Genomic DNA, 13,953 nt, shown 5'->3' on the forward strand with positions numbered 1-13,953 from the left:
TTTAACCCATTTACCCTATAAAAAGCCTACCCACATAATTGACCTCTAGTGAACCCCTTTGAGCCTTGACTTTTATTTCTTGTCTTTTCCCCTTAATAATAACCCACAACTTAACCCTTTTTGATTCATTAAGAATTTCCCCCTTTTTCATTGACTCTTCTTTTTTATCGAGATTTGATTTGATTAGTTACCTAATTATGTTCGTTCATTCTAGTTGCTAAATTATTTCTTATTATGTACTTTCCATTATTGTACTTGTTCTTCTTCTTAAAAAAATGTATATTTACATTCATTCAAATTACATATTGTTCTAAAGAACTTGGATAAGTTATCATATTGAGATAAAAAGCTCACTTCATTAGTTTTGGTTAGTGTTAATTCTGACACTTGTTTGTAATTCAATGATTAGCTTTGTTTTTATAAGTTTGGTAATCTATTAAATTAATCTCGATTCTAACCTTCTTTTTCAACCTTTATCCACACCTTAACCCAAGCCCCATTACAACCCGGTTAAAGACCTTTTGATTCGTGTATCATCTCAGTATAGTGGTGGAGATTTGATTTTCATGCAAGCCTACGGTAATAACTTTTCATGTTTGACTATTGAGTGCTTAATTATTGAACCTTAAACACTTTGAGTGATTTGAGTGAATCTTTAGTGAGGATGTCAACCCTTGTCGATTTGGAATTAAAGGTAATTACTTAGATAAATGGGGATGCCTATGATTTTATGATTGAAATGCTCAATTTGGATTGTTTGAAACTTTAATGTTCTTATAGTTAAGCTCTTAACATATGATTACTTGTGGATTATTTAGATCATTATTGATTAGAATTATAAGTTGAGAAGGATTTATTTTATTTGTGAGTTGAGGATGTTGCTTGAGGACAAGCAAATGCTTAAGTGTGGGGATATTTGATAAACCGTAATATATACATATTTTTACCCTATTCTTGGCATATTTATGGATGATTTTTCCTTGGTTTTATTGAATTCGATGCTCCTAATCCTTTAAATTCATGTTTTACACTTAGGAGAGCATAGGAAGGCAAAAAGAGCAAGAAACGGGCCAAAAACGGACAAAATGGGCCTAATTCAACGTGGCACACAAGTAGACTACACGCTCGTGTGTCATGGCTATGTCGACATTAAACCAAGTCAGAATTACACACGGCCTGCGCAGCTTCACACGGGCGTGGCACACGACCGTGTCCCTGTCGAGCCCAAGTCTAATTCTACTCGGAAAAGGCTATTTTTGAGGGTTTTGAGGCATTCTAAAGTCTATATAAACATCCTAGAAGAGGATTGAAGGGGGATGGAGAATAGAAGATAGAAAATACTCAAGAATAGCCATCGAGATCAGCTCAGAAGGAGGATCTACATCAAGACTGAAGATTTCCATCCAATTTCCTAGAAGTTCTTTGGGTTTCTTTATGTTTTGTTGTTTTCCAATTTTTAAGATGTTTTCCATTATTATGAACTAAACTCCCTAGATACCTAAGGGAGATGAAACCTAAGATGAATCTTATTATTAATTGAGTTATATTATAAATATTTGTTTTTATTCTTAATTGTGAGTTTAACCCTTGTTTTAATATTCTAGGATATTAATTCAGGTTTTTGATGTGCTTATTCAGTGGAGAAAAAGTTCCTGTTTAAGAGTAGATCATTCATAATTAAGCGGAGTTACATGTAATCCTAGAGATAGGATGACATAAATCTGCCGGGTTAGAGTCAAATCTAATAAGGGAATCCATAGATCGAGTTAATGCGGTAATAGGGGTTTTAATTAGAAAGAGATTTCGAGGTAATAGGGGTTTTTAGTCTCGAGAGAGATATTAACATAAATCAGGGATTCCTATGGATTAATCAAGTGAATAAATCTTATAATTCAGAGGTAATAAGTGAAGTCTAAGTGAATTATTCCTTGGGTATTGTCTTTTCCATTGGTTTTCCAAAAGTATTTTCCAACTTTAATCTCTGTCGCAATCTTAGTTATTAGTTAATTAGTTTTAGATTAAAAATTCTCTTAATTGTTAAGCTAGAAAATAAAAAGATAGTAATTATTAGTACTTTTAGTCATCGTGGATACGATATTTTCGGTTTCACCATAACTATACTATTGTTCGATAGGTGCGCTTGCCTTAGTCGAATTTTTAGTTAGTTTAACGGCCCATCACCTTTTTGTTACCATTAATACCTCACATACTTAAATACATTATAGAAACATATAATGTAGCATCAAGTAAATGACTAAACATCCTCCATTAAGACTCAATTGTAATATTCATATGTCACCATACATGTGTTTTGCTTACTCATTTTATACCGAGTCTAAACACACCAATTCACAATCAATTGAACATGTCTTTTTGATTATACTTATACACTTATACCATGCTTGCCTAAGTCATTCCACACCAATCTCATGTTCAAGCATTGTTGACTTATTGCCATATCACACATAACCACTTTGTTTGGTCATAAGACATTCAACAAACACACATGACCATCACAAGGCATTAATACTTAGCTTGGATAAATAGGCTTACAAGCCATAACCATCATAAGCCACATCTCATGGCTATATACAATGTACTAATATAAGCCAACATCTTGGCCAAATCATAAGAACACACATCAATAACTAAGTCCCTATACATGCCACTCACTTGAAGACATTTAAGATTCATCAATACCCCAAAAGCGATGGCTTGATAGTGTGATGCTGCCTCCAACGATCTCCAACCCCGAGCGAACCTGACAACACTAAAAGAAATGGAAAGGAGAGGGGTAAGCTTTATAGCTTAGTAAGACCGTATGAAAATAATAAGCAATTTATCAACTTGTTTCTCAAGGTAATACAACCCTATTTGTATTTTTACTTATGTCTCAGTCAAGCTGTTTTCTCGAGTCATAGTTACTAAATTATTTATATCTGGAGCTACATAACTCCAAACTAAGATCCGCTAATTTTCCTTGAAACTAAACTCACATATCTTCTTACCATAAAATTTTTAGAATTTTTGGTCTAGCCAATAAGTACATTTTATTCCTTAAATTTACCCTTTTTTGCTATCTAATAGTTACAATCCCTCTTCACTAAAAATAAATTATCTCAGGGACTCGGATGATGTTCCTGTCTATTTCTCTTGAAAATAGATTCATTAATAATTCTAAGAATATAAATTATAACCCATAACCATTTTTTTACAATTTTCAATGATTTTATCAAATCAGAATAAGGTATTTCAAAATTATTCTAACTCCGTCTCACAAAAATTTAAATATTTCATAATATGAAACTCTTTTTCTTACACCGTTTATTCTATGTGAAACTAGACTCATTAATCTTTAATTTCATATTTTATTCAACCTCTAACTCAATTTCCACAATTTTTGGTGGATTTTCAAAGTCATACAACGGCTGCTGTCCAACACTGTTTTGGTGCAATATAATGATAACTATCATAAGTTCACTAAATGTAATACCCCTAAATGACCAAAATGCCCTTAATACTAAACTTTCCAAAAATTCCATCCATGTCCAATTTTTGTCCATAAACTTTGAAATTGGTCAAATTGCTATTTAAGACCTCCTAATTAATATTTCAAAGCAATTTCATACTAGAAACTTCTAGAATGAAAGTTTTGCAACTTATTCAATTTAGTCCCTAACTTCAAATTAAGCACTTTATGCATAGAATTTCTTCACGAAATTTTCACACAATCATGCAATCATATCATAGACCTCAAAATAATTATAAAATAATTATTTCTATATCGGATTTATGGTCACGAAACCACTATTTCGATTAGGCCATAATTCGGGATATTACAATTCTCCCCCCTTTTAGGGATTTTCGTCCTCGAAAATCTTACCAGAAAAGTGGTCTTCACTTAGATTCCTCAATTTCATATTCAGTGTTGAAGAAATTTCACTCAGGCGGTGCCTCCAATATATCTATTTAATTTCTCATATATTCTGAAATTCATTATCAGAAGTCGATTCTCACTGTACTCTTTTAGTTTGCTACTCACTATCACATTTTCCTCTTTCCGCTATGAAAATAATTCTGATATAACCTCAAAAATAATCCTTTACCCTAAACCCTAAAACCCTAAAACCCGACTAATCATGAACTCACCATTTCATGCATTCCATGTTCAAATGCACAATATAAGTTAACATGATATTGCAACAAAATTTATAATCATAATTCATACATCTTAGCTCACTGATGTCTCAACATTTTAAAGCCTCAATAGCCATAAGCTTAGTGTACATACCTGTACTCATCGTAATATATCATATAACCATATCTCTTTAACATGCCCTCATTGGGAATTTCATCACGTCTATTGTAATACCCGTTGAACACTCGGAATACTATTGGATACATGGGAAGTTTGCACCTAAGTGCCATGTAAGAAGCCAGAGCTACCTCATACTATGTAATGCTCGCATTTTGAGCTACTCACTGGCCTATTCATCAGTTAGTACCCGGACCCCATAGCACTATCATGTAACACCCGCTCATTGAGCTACTAACGGGTCTGTACACAAAGGCAGCACCCCGACCCATATAGTGTTGACATGAAATGCTCGCTCAACGAGTTACTCATGGGTTTGGTCATGAAGTCAGTACCCGGACCCACATTACATATAACATTTATCTCATGAACTTGACACAACTCATGAGTTCAGACCACATAGTTCCTCATGATATACCTTTTGTATCCAATACTATTCCTGAGGTTCAACGGGATTTCATATCTAACTCGGTGTCGTCGCACTTGCTCATAATGTAGGTTACTCTTTTATCACATTATTTATACTTTCGTGGTAACAAGATTATGATACATGATAACAATAAAACATTTAAACATATATATATATCACCTATTTCCTATATCACTTGTCATATATCATCGTTTTCTTGCATTCCATGTAACATTCTTCCATATCATATTTCCACATCATGTACACCATTCCATCAAATTTTCTAATGTATTCAATCATACAATTTATGCAATAATAGTAAAGAATTACAATTCAAACATAATATTGCATTATTATTATCATATGAACTTACCTCGAATCCAAGCCCGGCTAATTATTTCATTTTAGTCCATAATCTCGTACTTTCCCAATTTAATCCCGAATCTTGATTTTCTTGATCTAAAATAATAAAATCCACTACACTAATCATCATATTAACCAATAGATTCCATAATTTATACTTTGGCCAAATGACCATTTTGCCCTTAGACTTTCATAAAATTACGATTTTACCCCTAGGCTCGTAAATCGATTTTCATCGAATTTTCTCACTAACCAATCCTAGCCGAATTCTTTTTATACTAGAAGTAGCCCACAATTCTAATTATTTCACACATTTAAAACCTATTTTATAAACTTCACAAAATGGTCATTTTAGGTGTTTTCATGAAAATCCTTTTACAAAAGTTATTTATTACACAACCAAGACTCATTTTATTCCATAGAAATTCAGCAAACAACATAAACGCTCTCATGGCAAAACCTTAGAATTTCAACCATTTTGCAAAATAATCCCCTCATTAGCTAGTTTAAGCTATACAAAAATTAACAAAAAACAACCACAAATTTCACTCACAAGCAAAGGATTTAAGTTGCTGAAAATTTGAGCTTCAAAACCCCCATGTTTGCTGCCATTTTCGGTGGTTGAAGAAGAAGAAATAAAAAAGATGAGAACCTTTTTTTCCTTATTTTATTTTATTACCAAAAAGTCACTTAATGCCACCAGCTTTGACTTTTCAAAATTTTTTTGTCCCTATGGCCGGCCATCATTCCCCAAAAGGGCCTATTTGCACTTTAAAGACCTCTAATTTTGGTTCCCTAGCTATTTAACATATTTGGGTAGTAAAATAAAACTTTTGCCCTTTATGCGATTTAGTCTTGTTTTTGCAATTAAGCTCACAAACGCTAAAATGAATTCACCAAAATTTTCATGCACTCATATAATCATGCTATAACACATAAAGTAATATTAAAATAATTTATTGACCTCAGATTTGTGGTTCTGAAACCACTGTTCCGACTAGGCCCAAAATTAGGCTGTTACATAACCTCTCCCTAATTATCTCCTAAAATCACTCCCTATTAACCCACTAAAACACAACTACTCAGAATTTTTCCCCAACACAACTCTTAGTCGAAATTGGAGCAAAAATACTGTCTCCACGCCATCAGAGAGAATTGAACGCGGGACCTTTAACACACCAACACTCCACTTAACCACCAGACCAGCACGCCCATTCTGATATAAACTTACCAACAATTAAACTTACACCCTTTCCACAAGGTTAAGGCTTTATTTATAAAAATACCAAAATTTTCCCAAGTAAGGCTTGAACTTGGGACCTCACACACACACCCAGAACACTTAACCACTGAAGCAGATGCACAGTTGTGTGTCACACATCCATGAAATCAAAAATTAAAATTTTGGGGCGTTACACCCATGTGCCAGGCTGTGTGTCACACACGGCTGAGACACATGCCCGGGTCTCTGTCCGTGTGGACGAAAATAGACCATTTTAAGGCCACTTTTCTCACCCAATTTTGGTATCAACCTATGCATAACCATTTCCATACACACATATCACAATAATACCTTCCGTTCAAGCCAAAAATCGAGCTTCATATCTAACATATCATCATATATATTCAATATCTAAACTTACCAAGTTATTCATGTATACATATTTGCATATTTAACTAAATTTTCTAACTACAACCATACCTTAATATGCCTTTTAATTAACTATCATTAAATCATTTTAAACTCACCTCATGCATGATTAGTCCATACATATATAAGCTAATTAGAAACATAAACAAAGTGTAACTCCTAATATTTACACAAACCAACTTTGCTTAAAACCATTCCAATCCCTATACATGCCATATAAACCATAGTATGTATAACAAAATCTACTGGAGCAAGTTGGATAGTGTGATCCGATCTCTCGGCTTCTTAAAAGTCTACAAAGAACATTAAACAACACAAATAAGCTTAAAGAAGCTTAGTAAGTTCGTTGTCTTTAAACATAAAACTTACCGAACATACTATAAAAAATTATTCAAATAAATCATTCAATATAAAATTCCTGCCAAACACAACTTCAATCGATGAATTCACTTATTTCTGATCATTATCAATAATAACTTTAAATCTTCAATCATTAATTCCAAATATCACTTACCAACTTTTGTCAAGTCGAGGAACGTTTTACGGATATGAGTACATCATTACGGAAGCCTGAAGGCTGCACAAAAGCACATAAGTGCTAAACGAAAACCCGTAAGGTTGAACGGAAGCTCATAAGAGCTGAACGAAAACCCATAAGGGTTAAATTAAAGCTCAAAAGAGCTAAAGAGAAACCCATTAGGGTTAATCGGAAACTCATATGAGTTAACTGAAGCTCATAAGGGCTAAACGGAAAGTAAACACGAAAGTTCACAATAAATGCTGAGCCTCGATTTACTTGGGTAAATTGTCGTCAATTCTTCCTTTGCCACATAACGATTGTACTCAATCCCGTGTTCCACTTTAGCCGAATAATTATTTCAATTCACAATTTAATAATAGTTCATTTTTCAAAAATATACTAAATAAATAATATCATTCAGCCGAATAATTATTTCAATTCACAATTTAATAATAGTTCATTTTTCAAAAATATACTAAATAAATAATATCATTCATCAATTCAATATAATTAATAAATTTTAACCATACGAACTTACCTGGGTTAAGTTGCAAGATTTGTAGAAGTTCAATGATTATTCTGCTATTTTCTCTTTTTCACGTTTGTCTACGGGCTCTTGATCTAAAATGTAAAATTATTCATTTATTAGCATATATTTTAGTTTCAAATTACTTCACAATTAATAACCCTCAATTTTTGAAATTACACAATTACCCCTAACTTTGACAGTTTTTACAATTTAGTCCCCCAGTAACTATTCTATCAATTGAACTAATTTTTCTCAATTGACAATTTATCTAATTATTCTAAGCTACCATACAGCCTTTGATAAGTAGAATTTATTATCAAACCCTAATATCTATCTTTTTTCACAATTTGGTCTTAAAATAAATTTTCTATTGAAATCACTTGATAAAATCATCATATAAATAAATCAAAGCTCCAAATCCATGTTAATTCATCACAAAAGTCCAACACTCATCAATGGTAGCTTTCAAAATTACCCATAAAATCAAATACTAAGGAAATAGATAGTTGGACTTAATTGTAAAAGTCTTAAAAATACAAAAATTCCAAGAAAACAGCAAGAATTGAACTCACATGATGCAAGAATATGAAAAACCAACTTTTGGAGCCTCTTCTATGGTGTTTTTGGTTGAAGATTGATGAAGAAATGTCTAGATTTTCAATTTAGTCATTGTTTTAACTTTTACCTTAATTCCAAATTACCATTTTGCCTCTAATTCATCAAATTTCAAGATTTTTCTTTGCACATGCCATTTCAGCCTTCTAATAAGTGTTTAATTGCCTTTTTGATCCTCCCTCATTTACTACTTGAACCAATTAATCACTAATTGTTTAATTTGCATGTTTTACACCTTTTTCAATTTAGTTCTTTTTATTTAATTAACTATCAAAACATTAAAATTTTCTAACGAAACTTTAATACTAACTCAATGACAATACATAAATATTTATAAAAATATTTACGTCTTAGTTTATGAAATTGAGGTCTCGATACCTCATTTTCGAAACCACTTAACCTAATAAATTCTTCTAAAACACAATTCACTAATTCAAAAGTCTTCCTAAAATAATATTTGGCTTTTAAACACTAAATAATAAAATATACGAGCTCAATTGTCAATTTTGGTGGTCTCGAACCGTTGTTTCCGACACCACTAAAAATTGGGCTTTTACAACTCTCTCTCATTTTAGAAATTTCATCCTTGAAATTTGTTACCTGGAAATAGATTTGGATATTGTGATCTCATCAATTCCTCTGTTTCCCAAGTAGCCTTCTCTGAACTATGACGATGCCACCACTACAGGAGAATAGACTTTTAGCGGCGTTTTTTTTCCCTTTAGCGGCGCTTTTCCCACAAACGCCGCTAAAGACCATGACCTTTATCGGCCTTTTTTTTACAAACGTTGCTAAAGAATATAACCTTTAAAAAATATTTTAATTAAATAATATTTATTTTCTATGATAAATATATTATAATGTTTTATTTTTGAAATTTAAACTTTAAACTATATACTTTTAAAGATAAATAAAAAATATTAATTAAATTAAATTTTCTATTAAAATTTTAACTTTAAAACTAAATATAAAAATTAATGAATTTAAATTTAGAATTTAAAATAATAAATTAATAACACAATTAAAATCCAAAAGTTAGAACTCAAGTTATCTTAAATATTAAAATAAAAATAAAAATAAAAATTGATTAAGCTGCTAATGAATATTCTCTTTTCCAAGTCAAAATTGCAATTCGTGTTTTTCTTCTTTCAACTCAAATAAAAATAAAATGTTGAAAACAAAACAATTAAATAAAAAAAGAATAAATAGTTGACACGAGATTATTATTAAGTATATGCAAATATGCAAGTAGACGTTTACAAAACTGGGTGTAGTTTTTGATCAACTAATTAGTTGATCCTATTGCAGGTTCTATCTATAATCTGCTTAACTAATATGCAAACATAAGGCACTCTAATACTTTTTTGCACATAAAATATCTGAAACTCACACCTGAATTCGGATTCAGAGCACATACAGTGTCAACTGCATGCTGATCAATCCCATTCTTATTCGCTGCTACAATGCCTCCCACAAGCATTCGTAGAGGTAGGAGCCAGTCATTATGTGCCTTCTACAAATTGTTCTTTGACCGCAATCTAGTGTAGTTGGTTTGTCCTGTTCCATTTGCCACCCAAGATTCTTTAGAATAAACTTGTTATGTCATAAAAATTTTGGAGAGAAACATCAAATTAATTATAATGATTATGACAAAGAGCTCATTCAGTTAATTTGATATAATTTAATAAATTAATTCAATAGTTAATTAACAACATTAACTATTATGGCTAAAATGCTAAAATTTATATTTTTAAAATATATATTCTAATAATAAAATTCAAATTAGCATTTTGATAGAATCAAAAATACTAACTGATTGAACTAACAGATAAAAATTAAATTAAATTATGTCAAATCAAAGTATGAGGATTAAATATTAAATTTTAGCATGATAGAGGGACAAAACTATAAATTGACCATTTTATTGGTTATTTCAATTTAATTTCAATTTATTCAAGTAAATTGATTTCAATTTGAACTATTTGTAAGTTAGAAAACTATAATCATCTCAACCAAACTAAATTCTATTTTTATTTATTTTATAACTAGCTAATTTCTTTTACAAATATAAAAATAAAAAAAAAATTATTTAAATTAGTAAAAAAATTTAGATTCTTTATACTAATATATTTTAAAAACTAATTAATCAAATGTATACAACGTTAACTTGTGCTAAGAAGTCGTATTTACCTCACGTATCAAAGATCTTTCAGTCAGCACCATATCATTAAAAATAAGTTCAAATCACAAATGGTCAACACAAGCAGCATACTTCTTGATGGCATTACATTCTATGCTAATAAGATATGCATGAGACTTAGTTTGCAATAAGAGGACAAGCATGGATGTAGCCAAATCATCCAGCAGATCATAAAATATGGGACTACAGTACAAATTCTATTTAATAGAAGTATACTGAAGATGGATATTCTTGAAGAACAAAAAGGCTTTTTAACAATATAAACCAAAAAGAAACTTAACCTGGGCAGTTCCAATCCCCTTTCTTCATTTGAACATCATCCGTAGCAACCTTCTTTGGACCCTCTTCTTTACACTTTAATCACCTTGTATTTCTAGAAAAGTTCATGAAACTACACCTGTAACATAAAAAGCAATGAATAGCCAAGGTAGAATAGAGATAGGACAGTTAAGTGTAAAGTCCAAAAGATAGATTGGGGGAAAATTAAGAAACAAAGACTAACATTTAGAAGCATTGAACCAAGTCGTATGGCAACGAACGAATCAAGGTTCCAGAGACAGTTTGAGGGCAAATTAAGAAACAGAGACTAACATTTAGATGCATTTAGCCAGATAAGACACTGTAAAGAGATACTGCATATTAAAGGTTAATGGAGGCTTTACCTCAAAGCTATACGGTACTTTTGGCCCAATTTTTCAAGCTCAGCCATCACACAGTCTGTGATGCAAGGTGTGCCTTCAAATGCAAAAGAACAGATTAGATTCAGCAATAAAAAGGACCAGGATTGTAACTAAAAAAACAAATTTAACAATTAAGAAAAATGCACAATGTATTCAAAGTGTCATTATAAAAATAAATTAATATTACCATATTTTTTTCATTTAAATTTCATAATATTATATTATTTTACAAAAAAAAAATAAATTGCTAGCTTTTTTTAATATTGTTTCAATAAAAAAAAAGGTAAATTGGCAGCAGTCCAATAAAGCTATTTGATTGCCCATTTTATGATTCTTCAAAACCATAAGCCTATCATTTTAAAGAGAGAAAAATCTAAAACATAAGTTTAGTAGATTGATTGAATTTAAAAGAAAAAAAATTGGAAATTAGTTTTTCAAGATTTGGATTTAGATTTTTAAAATAATGTAAATTGAGTAATATCTGTATGGGCATATATACAAGCATATACCTAACATTTTCCATGATAAAAAGTCACTATCACTGTCCTCACCTTGTTGCCTATCATAAAGGTAATTATTTAATATAACATAAAATATTTTATATAATTTTAGTTGAGGCAATTATCAAACACTAAAAATTGCTAGCAAACTACTAAGCCTTAACAGAGTGATATAATTAAAAGTCACTATCCAGGTTATGTAGCATAGGGAAGTCGAGACTATGTAAGTATAACAAACAAACTCTCACAATTATAAGTTGCACTAAATTACATTCAAAGGAAAAAATCATTCTTTAACTTTAAGGGAATAGAATGGAAAGGCGTAATTTCCATTAAAAGAGTTGGAGACACATGCAATGTGGTTATTAGTACGACCACAAACAAATCAAAATTAAGACCAATATAGAATGCATCAAATTTGGAAACAAGCACTAAGAAACTGATAATGACCTAAACTAAACAATTTTTAAGATTAAAGTCTAAGATAAATAGCCAGAACCCAAGAAAATGCCAACACTGAGGCAAACTGAGGCTCCCAAAGCACATCTATTAGATATGGCACTCAGTTGACTCATAGCTATATTCAGATATAAACAGAAAGATATATGACTCTACTACTACCACAAGCAGCCTCTTACAGATGAACCAAGGACTGGGAAGGATAGGATAACCACAATTTTGGGTACCGATACTTTAACCTAATAATATTTCATAATACCGAAACCCAATAACAACCTAACTAATTTTTCAATCTTGTCACCTAAATACCACACAAGTTAGATAAATAAAATGTCTGCTAAATGCCTGAATCTCTTAAGTACCCAAAATTTCCAACACATCGGTTCAGTAGAAAGAATAAACAGATCAAGAAAAGTCAATAAATCGAACTCTTCGATAAACTACATCAAAATCTTTCAAAGTTCAAACAGAAAACAAAAAATATAGAAAAAAACTGAAGCTAAGAATTGATGCAAAGAAAAAAGGTTTCAAGCAGACAAATAAGAAATAAATGAGACAAACATTAGGCATACAACGATCTGCAATGCTCCTCAATCACAGTGCTCAAACAACTCTAGGCCTGAGAGAGCACTGCATCACTACTCTGAAAATTGAATCAGAGGAGTTTAGCTGGTTCAATATTACATTTATTCCTACAATAATGCATTTTAAGTAATCATTAAGAGTACTTAAAACACAAGAGCACAAGTCTATCAATCAAATCCTCAATATGAGGAGCCAATTCTTTAAAAATGACCACAAAAAAAAATTGGAATTTTGACTTACAATCTTTGAAATATAAGATACAAGTAATACATCAACTAAAATTTAAGAACAAAATATATTTAACCACCAAATCTGAATTGAACCCACCAACCAAAAAGAACTAAAATCGCCATACAGAAACCTAATAAAGCTTCAGTTTGCCAAGTCATGCGATAGCTAAAATTTTCAAATCCATGGCTGTAATTTAAATTTAAAAAAAAAATCTTTCAAATCACTAGCTTTAAAATAAATAATCTCATATTCAACAGCTTCTGATTAAGGAAAAACTAAAATAAAAAAATTGCAAACAATTTGTTGAAACCATTTTTTTAAAGGGATGTTTGAAAAATGGGGATCGACTTTTGAAAAACGAAAACGGGAGTCGCCACCAACCTTTTTAGGTGTGATTGGATCACCTTATAAAACGTTTTGGTCTACGAAAATTAAGAAAACAGGTTCGGGAGTCGGTTACGTACGAGGAAGGATTAGCACCCTCGCAATGCCCAAAATTGGTACCAAATTGAATAGTTTTCTGTCTTAATGTAAAAAATTTGAAAGGATTTAAAAATAGGATCCTTTTTTGAAACCGAAATTATTTAAGTTGAAAAATCGAGATTCCTTAGCTCCAAAAGAATACAAACATCACATCCAGCATGATAGGACACGATATTCTTAAACTCTCGTAACTGAAATCATCTCGTGATTTACAAAATCTATTTAGAAGGATACTTTAGGCATTTAGACAAACAGGAAATCGCAACCCAGCATGTTAGGGTACTATTACGAAAAACATTGCCTCATTTTAGAAAAACTTTTGGATAAAATATGACAATTAAATGAAATATATATTTTTTTAAAATAATGATTTGAATAAAATTTAAAAAAAATAATTTACTAAGAGTAATACT

General features: G+C 31.0%; 1 long non-coding RNA gene across 1 annotated transcript; it reads right to left on the minus strand.

Moving 5' to 3' along the window:
• Nucleotides 1-10,882: 10,882 nt before the first annotated feature.
• Nucleotides 10,883-11,511, minus strand: LOC121228149 (uncharacterized). Its single transcript, XR_005925639.1, has 2 exons — nt 11,265-11,511; nt 10,883-10,999 (listed from the first exon to the last, which is right to left on the minus strand). It is a non-coding gene; the product is annotated as an uncharacterized lncRNA (long non-coding RNA).
• Nucleotides 11,512-13,953: the final 2,442 nt, after the last annotated feature.

This window comes from Gossypium hirsutum, chromosome A04 (genome assembly GCF_007990345.1).
Source record: "Gossypium hirsutum isolate 1008001.06 chromosome A04, Gossypium_hirsutum_v2.1, whole genome shotgun sequence".
Classification (NCBI taxonomy): Eukaryota; Viridiplantae; Streptophyta; class Magnoliopsida; order Malvales; family Malvaceae; genus Gossypium; species Gossypium hirsutum.